The sequence below is a fragment of the Harpia harpyja genome, chromosome 3, assembly GCF_026419915.1.
Source record: "Harpia harpyja isolate bHarHar1 chromosome 3, bHarHar1 primary haplotype, whole genome shotgun sequence".
NCBI lineage: Eukaryota > Metazoa > Chordata > Aves > Accipitriformes > Accipitridae > Harpia > Harpia harpyja.
Genome location: NC_068942.1, coordinates 65,110,994 through 65,120,239, shown reverse-complemented (window position 1 = coordinate 65,120,239; position 9,246 = coordinate 65,110,994).

The following is a 9,246-nucleotide window of genomic DNA, read 5'->3' as shown; positions in this document are numbered from 1 at the left end:
AGGATGCTACGTCTGGTGTGTTAGCCTTGGCCAACAGTCAAACTCCCACCCAGCTGCTCACTCTCCACCTCACACCCCCAATGGGATAGGGCAGAAAATAGGGGAAAAAAACAGGAACAAGAAAGCTCATGTGTTGAGATAAACACAGGGAGATCAGTTAGCAATTACTGTCATGGGCCAAACAAACAGATTCAACTTGGGGTAAGAAAGTGAAAATGGGCACAAAAATGGTCAGAGGGCTGGAGCACCTCTCCAATGAAAAAAGGCTGAGAGAGATGGGGTTGTTCAGCCTGGAGAAGAGAAGGCTCCAGGAAGACCTTACTGCAGCCTTTTGGTATATAAAGGGGGCTTATAAGAAAGATGGAGAAAGGCTTTTTACCAGGGCCTGTAGTGACAGGACAAAGGGCAACAGTTTTAAAATAAAAGAGGGTAGGTTTAGACTGGATAAAAGGAAGACATTTTTTAATGATGAGGGTGGTGAGACACTGGAACAGGTTGCTCAGAGAAGCTGTGGATGCCCCATCTGTGGAGGTATTCAAGGTCAGATTGGACAGGGCTTTGAGCAAACTGATCGAGTGAAACACGTCCCTGCCCACGGCAGGGGGCTGGAACTAGACGATCTTTAAAGATCCCTTCCAACCAAACCCATTCTGTGATTCTATGATCCTAAATTAACTTAATTTGTTGTCAGTTAAAACAGATATTTAATTACTGATTTAGGTAGTGAGAAACAAGGAGACAGACATTAAACCAACACCTTTCTTGCCCCCTTTCCCAGGCTCAACTTTACTCCTGCTCTCCAGACTTGAGCCCTCACCCTGAGTGGCACAGAGGAGTTTCTCTCTGCTGCTTCTTCCTGGTCACACTTTTCCTCTGCTTCGGCTTGGGTCCCTCCCAGGCTGCAGTGGTGGATATCTGCTCTGGCACCGACGAGCATCTCCTCCACTTCTTTCTCTGACTTTGGTGTTCCCTTTGCTGTTTCTCACTCTTTTTGTTCCCTCCTCCTCTCTGGCATTTTTTGCCTTTTCTTAAATACACTTTCACAGAGGTCCTGCCAGCTTCACTGAGGGGCTCAGCTGGGTCCTACTGTGGATCTGTTGCGGAGCTGGTGGAACCAACTGTGTCCAGCATAGAGGGAACCACAGCTTCTGCTCACAGAGGCCACTCCTGCATCCCCACCTCCCACCGCCTCATATCAAAACCTTGCCATCTACACCCAATATGCCACCAGAACAAGCCTCTGAGCAATCTGGTTTTCAGAGCAGCACCATACAGGCTGCTATGAAGAAAATTAACTAACTCCATCACAGCCAGACCCAGTACACCCTGTCACATAAGCAAAGCGGTTTTCCTGTTTGGCCCTACAAAAAGTAACTTCTGAAGGTATCTGCAGAACATCTTACTAACAGATGCAGATACCTATGGAGTTTGGAAACCTCCAAGGTTAGGAAGGAATTGGCAGGGAGAGGGAACAGTTGAACCCCACTCCTGCAGATTGGGAACTGGGCACCAAAATTTGGCCTCGGTCCTTTCTGGGTCTTGGTCCTACGTCACTCTGTAGATGGAGTGCTTAGTCATTACTGGATGTTTGTATAAATGCAATAAAATATCAGATGGTGGAATTTGCTAGCCCAGCAAAGGTTAGGGCAGAGGTTCTTGCAGGTAAGGCTCAAAAATGGTGGCAGAACTGAGGTGGGGAAAGTAGATGAGTTTTGCTCAGCCTCACCTGGTGCATGCTGCACTGGTGGAAGGGAACCAGAGCACCCATCTAAACCCCCTGGTCCTCCCCAGGGCCTCCGCACTGGCAGGCTGCACTGCTGGAGCAGGAGTCTTTGGTACAAAGTTTGAGCTACAGATGGACCGTGTCTGCATTTCATGCGTAACCCTGATGTCCTGCGGAAACGTCTGCTTGTTACAGTCCTTTCTGGCTTCTTTCTGGGAGCTTGGTAAAACAAGTTCCCTAGAGAGGAAGGATGTGAATGTGCAAAAGTCTAACTAAAAATGAAATCTAATTCTTCTCTGCATGAAATGGAAAGCTATTACTTTCTGTGCTCCTGAAGGATGCATTTCTGAAAAGAAGATAATTTTCTGAATTGTCTTAAAGGCTTGCAAATAAATTGCTCAGTTTCAGGTTTTATTATAATCTTGAGGTTCAGTAGGAAGTTGCTAAAACATTTGAGCAATGCTGACTAAACATTTGAGTGAACCTAGTGGAATTCGGATTCCAAATGAAAGTCACATAAATATTACTCTCAGTCAATTTTCACAAAACAAGTAAAATAAGGGCATTTGCTTTTGCTTTGACATCATGGACTGTATTCAGAGGGAATGAACTGCTGCTGTATCTAAACAATGACAAGAGCAAGGCACATCCGAAGAGTGATTTGCTGAGCCTATCACGGGGCTGACTGGAAACCCTTCTAGAGCCAGCTAACAGATAATACTCAGCACAGGAATACAGGAGCAATCGAGGCTGTCTCATACAGGCTTTCCCACTTGGTTCCCTTTAGAGGAACGTCACAGGCAAGGTGAAGGAAAGGACAAGCAGGCCATTACAAAACAAGAACAAAGAAAAGGCTTGCTCAGCATGTGGGCAAACAAGCATACCCCCAAGTTGTAATCTGGTTCTTCTCATCACTGGATCTTGTCTGCAAACACAACCACCCACTGTCCCGTTTTGCTGACAAGGAAATGGAGTTACAAAGGTTAAATTAGTTACAGAAGGACCTTCACCATTGCCCAGAATTGCAAGGGCAAAGCCAGGAGTAAAGTACTAGCATTCAGTTATCTGTTGACAGGGCCTAACTCTGCATTCATTAGTTGTTAACAGTCTCCATAATTTCCGGCTGTTAGAGCCTAAGGCTAGTGGCTTACTACTGAAAATTATGGACTTATGCCTCCTAGTGAGCCTTATGAAATGCGGCCACTGGGTTTTGGTACAGGTTGTGATCTACAGATGTCGTGTCTGGTTTATTTGCAACACCTCTCACCTGCTGTTAACTCCCAACATTGCAGACATGTATACCCAACTCCTGCCAGTATTACCAGGTATACCAGAGCTTAGTCTATGAGCCTCTGATTTCAGTACCTGGTTTCAGAACATTGCAAGTCTGAAGCACTACATTATTTTTTCCTCTCTACTTTTATTGCACCATTTATATGTAGGCTCTAAAAATAACAACAGAAAACAGGAACCACTTGTTGCTAGTCAGTCACTACAGTTGTAAGGAGCACAAACCACAGAATTTACAGAGGACATGTCTGACCAAAAAGTACTTCCCATTTTCTATTTCTGTGGAGAAAAAGCCTTGCAGACGTGCATGAAGGAAAATTATCAGAAATAACTGATAGTTATTTTTTTATAGTATTCTGATAGAGGCAGATATTCACATCTGTGATCAAGTTAATTCATCCTAGCTTTGTTCTAGCTGTCAGTGCCAGAGCTCAGAGAAGTGTCAAATGTGTAGAAGTTCCCACTGGACACAACTTCTGCTGCATTTAACTCTGGTACCAAATGGCATTGGGGGGGCAGGGGGAAGCCAAATCAGGCTCAGGCTGTCAACCTTCCTCACAAGTCCTAGCACAAAGGGGAGAGCCATTCATCCAAGTGTAGTTGCCTAACTGATTTCAGGCTGTGCCTTGTTTCACTAAGATCTAAAGATCTTTTAGACACCTAAAATAGGACATATGGATCATGTGACTTTTGCCCTAGACTATGGGCTGGAGACCTGGACAACTAGCACAGATAAATCCCAACAGGCAATGACTGTTTCAACCCTCACTTCAGGGCATCATTTTTTGGCTGCACCATCAGCTTGCATAAATCCCAAAATGATATTACTGTTGGCCCAAAGAAGAGCCTTTTGCCAGTGCCTCTGTGCTGCAGATGGCTCTTCCCCATTCGTCCTAAACACCAGGAGCTCCCTCAGCTCCAGGTCTTACAGTCAGCAACCCCATCCCCTGCTCTTTCCCCACAGAAGTACCCGGCTCCAGACCTCCAGCCTCTCTGCCTATATCTGTACTGCTGAATAACAACAGGACCAAGACTGAGGCCAAGTGACCCACAGTGGGTCACATCCACACTGCATAGACTTGGCCCTGCATGTCCTCTGGGGCCCATGTAATGCTTTGTGGCCCTAAGACATTACTGGGACAGGGGCTGGTGTTCAATTAAAAATGCCTGAAATCATGGGATTTAAACACATCATGTGATTTCAGCAGAGTGATGATTTTATAGCAAGTGCATGTGAAATGTACATGCCACGCGGCATGGCATAAGGGCATACAGGAGTGTTTGAGGAAGCCAGCTTGCTGGAGTGTGTCAGGGGACTGAGGAGAGGGGCAGACACTGCACAGTGTCTTCCATTCTGCCTGTGAGGTATGGTCTCTGGAGCATCATCTTCCCTTAGCCACACAGCCTGCCGACTGGCATAGCCCAGACACAGCAGGGAGTAACCTGCCAACTAAGTGATATGGATAATTACTGTCCAGTGCTTAAGCTCACTACTGGATGTTGTTTTATTTAGCTATATGGACACAGAGTCTTATATCCAAACACCTCCCTGGAAAAGGGGTGCATCTCAGCAGGAGAGGGACTAGCCCTAAAAGTGCAGATAACCTTGCTGCCCCAAGAGCCCAAATCTCATGGATATTTTTGCCCTTACTTTCTCGCTCCCTCAATTTCCTATCAGCAAGAAGTGGATAATAGCAAACCAGGGATGGGGCAGTCAAATCACTGAATTCCACAGAGCATGGAGAGGGCAATAAGTGCCAGGAAAAACCTGCCCAGAAAACATTAGTTCTGCTTTCAGAGGGGACTCAAAGAGCACACAGGAAATACTGCTGCAAACCCTACTGTGAGTAGTAAGAGCAGGCTCCAACACATGAGACTGGGTCCTGTGCTCTGTGATGCTGTTTTTAACTCCACTACAGATGCACAAAGGGCATGAGGCAGTAACCTGGATTCATCCCATCACACTTCAGACATGTAACTTGAGTCAAACAAGTTAGGAGCTCAGTCACCCCTAGCTTCTACTGCTAATGGAGAGAAATGAGGCACAACTTTGTAAGATCCACCTAAAACCTTGATTAGGTTAGTTATCTACAGCGGAGAAGGGTGAATCTAGAAGTGAAGGGTTGATTTTGCAATTGAAATTACCTTTTCAGGCTGTGTTTCTGAGAAGGGTCATAGCTGAATGATGCAGAGCCAGCAGCATGCTGTACATGAATGTGCCAGTGTATATGGCCCAACAAAGGAAACAGGCAGCAGAGAGGCTATTTTAAAAAATTAAAGAAATTTATTAGATTTTTTCCAGCGAAAATGTAAAAGGCAATCAGAGAAAAGCAAGTGAAAGTTTCTTACACAATCCCATTTTTCATAATCTGAAAAACTATTAGCAATTGCAGGCAAGGAAGGCATTTACAAAACCCAACGCTCTCTCTGTGATAAAAAAAAAAGGAAGTTACTGAATAGCATTTGCAAAAATTTTGAGCCGTCCTTTACTTAAGAACAGGCCCATCTCAAAGCAGAGCTAAGTAGGTTGCTCTGTTGCAGGTTGTCACAGATTTCTTCGCCTGGCGTTGCTTATAAAAAGACCAAAAGAGGGTATTGGTATTAGCAGTGAATAATGTATGTGGATGTTCCCTGTCATCTTTCTGATACTGTTCTTACAAAAAGGTTTCTAGAAAACAACAGAAATCTTTTCAGAGGCCATCTCCACTGAACTGGGGCACTGAGTAGCTAATGGCTGTGAGAACGATCAGTGAGGCAGAGCAGTGTTTTGGGTGCGACGGCTTTTTAGGTTTTTCTTTTTCTCCAAATGCTCTCAACAGATTTGTGATGGATTAAAGAAATGATTTACAACAAGATGATGGGGGAAGAATAATAAAATAATCACTTTAATTACCATAAATAATTCATCATTTGTTAGGAAAAATATCAAGCTACCAAATTTGTTTCAGAATATATGGAAATGTCTTCAGGGTGTCTGTTAGAGGATCTGCTCATCTATTCAAAGATTAGCGGCAGAAGACATCCTTGTTTGAGATCAGCGATGCAAGACCTTCATCACCAGTGATGTCACAACTCAACAAAACCAGGATTGTGTTTCTAGACACCATAAGCTGTATGTGTCCTTTCACTCTAAGTCACATATTTGATGAAAATAAATACAAACATTAATATAAATTCCTCACTAAAGAGAGAAGCTGACCTCAGGGCTCTCTTTCTGAGTTCCTCTAGATGGGATCCTGGCTGTCAAAACAGTACCTGTGCACAGCTCCAGGAACACAAAGAAGCCATAAACTGGTTCCAAGAAGCAGGTACACATCGTCGCTGCATGGAGAAATCTTCAGGTAGTGTTGAGAAGACAAGATAAATTCTGTGTGCTGTTAATGCCCAGGGTACAGGCCCTGTAGGGAGAAAGTGCTTGCAGAAGGGCCCTGGGGAGATCTAACCAGCGTGACTGTGCTGCTGTGAGTGATCCTGAGCCAGGCCAAGGCAGAGCAGCACTGAGGCTGCTTTAACACTTCCTAGGAGAACATCAACACCCCGGGAATCACAAAAGCTGTGCTCAGCCATCTTTATGCATGTTAGATTCCTCTAGTGAGTACAACTCAGCCCGATGCCCTTCATCCTCCTAGGCAGCCTGCTTTCCTACCTTTAGAGACACAGCACTTGCAGCGCTAGCTATGTACAGCACAGGAAAGATGCTTTGGTAACATGCAAAGCTGCCCCATGCCGGGAACTACCAAGGCAAAAATATTCGGTGAAAAAACAGCAACCTTCAGAAATGCTGGAGGAAGGACATTTGCAGCATGACCGCAATCAACGTTCAGTCTGAATTGAGGCCTCAGACCAGCTGCTGTGCTGAGTACAAAGACTGAGGCTGACCAGAAATTTTATTTCAAAACTTTTTTTCAACAGACAGTATACAATTTATATGAAAGATTTATATGATCTGAAGAGAAACTAGAGCATGTTTCAGCCAAATACTTTTCTGAGTAAAGCTCTTTTAAAAAAAAAATATTTTTTTCTTTAGAAAGCCAAAATATAGACAAACTTGGCTAAGGTGACAAACTGTCAGTTTCCTGGAGTTCAGTTGCTGAGAATGAAAAAACCCCACTGATTTTTATGAATTTTATTTTTAATTAGAATTATCCATGGAGGGAAAAAAAATTCTCACCATGTCTAAGTTGGCATTCATTTACCCAGCAGCCTTCTGGTCCTGTTCTCCCCACCATACCCCCTCTTTCTCTTCTTCCACAGCTAAGATTGTCACATAAACTTGTAGAGAGTAGAGACCAGTAAGAGACTTAAGTGGGGGCTTTCCTCTGAGAAGCCATGTGTGGCCAAAAGTAATACTGAAAATAGCAATAATAATGGGAAAAGAAAGAAAAAATACTTGCTTTGGTCCACATTTCTTACATGCCTCAGTCACCACACTAAACTTTCCTAGGCCGTGTATATATTTGCAGCTAGAAACATTGCAGCTCCCCAGGTTCCTGGTGCACACGTGTAACTTCCATTTCTGTAATTACCATTTTCAGGATCTGTGAAGGCATTCTGGCACAGCTTCATCTCTCAAAAGTGTAAGTACAGGGAACTTCAAGTTTTTTTTCAAGGAGTCAAACAGTGAAAGCTATATGAAATAGGAAGGATTTTAAAATCTGCAGTGGTTTAAAATACGCTGAAAGTTAAAAAGTGCCAGTGGGGCTAAATACTGTTCAGATGACAAAACACATGTAGAGCAACTTACATAGTTTGGAAAACTACACTCTGATTTTGGAAGAGCAATATAATAAAATACAACATGACCTTTTTACCTATGTTTCACGTGGATGAACAAGCAGACAGCTTACGAAACATCACACAAATCTCATGATCTTTCAAGTGGTCAGTCTCTCTTTCAGCAGCATCTGCAGTATCACATCGTGACTGAGGTCAGGTCCCCAGGGGCATGCCTTTCCTTGCACTTTCTTCAGTAAAGCATCTTCTATCTGATACCAAACTGTAAAAGTGCTTTCTCAGTGGCACTAGTGAAGAGGAAAAATATTTGCTCATGACCTGGATCTTGAAAAATTAAACCAGATCAATCCTACAATCCAAGCCCCCTCCCTCAGGAGCAGGTTAAAAGACATGCAGGGTTAAAGCCTGTTCCTGTTGCAAGCAGTATGAATTAGATCCATGGTATTGGAGACTACCCCTGGACAGTGATATTGAGGAGGCATAAAGCTCTAAAGCATAGCATCAGAGCAGTAACATTTGGTACTACCTTACCCACAGAATACATTGCATAATGTCCAAGACAAAGCTTAGCCCTGAACATATTAATGATCATTTTTTCAACAAGATTTTAACACCCTGATTTTGCAAAGTCTGCATTTTTTTCAATTGTGGCTTTCTCTATCAAGGAGTGGAGCAAGAAACAAGACTATCCTTTTCTGTCACTTAGAAGATAACTATATCTTTGAATGTGCTTTCCTTTAATTCTCATACATAGCACTACTAGAAGAATTACCTGCCTTAGTATTGGGAAGGTGCTGTATCAGATTGCAAAGTGTTATTAAATCCACCCAATAGCAACAGTGGGATTAAACTGAGCAGTACCCAACTCACAGTGGCAGAACGTCAAATGGAAACAAGCCAGTTAAGATCAAAGCACATTTAGGATGATGAGGTTCCAGTTAAAGGACGCTGAGACTCAGTGAGGATGTGGCCTGAAAAGGTTTATGCAGCCACTCAGAACGTAACTGAGAAAGGTACATAGCAAGCAGGGACTAGCAGAGGCTTTGGGGCACTAAAATAAATTTTCTTTACTTGATCATGTGAGAATCAGGAAACCATCCTGTGACTTGTGAGCCATGACACACCCCCCATCACTGAAAAACAGCAAAAAATAATTCAGAGCAACAAAAATCTGACTGAATCTGTACGTTTGAAAGTAATTGCTCACATGTCAGAGGGGACAGACACACAGAGGACAGACTTGGAGGAGCATCAGTGAAAAAACAAAATTGCAAATTCCTGTTTAGCCCCTAGACTACACGCTTCCCAGTTACCAATATTATTGATAAATATTTTGACAGCTCTTCAGTATGATAGATTTCAAAGGGGAGACAGCAAGCCCCTGTCATAAGTATCAGATCAGCCTCAGTATCAGAGCTCACAAACAAGACAGCAGAGTCAGCATGCGATACTATAGGAAGCTCACAAACCAACTTGTGCACTTTGTGACAGCAATGGCA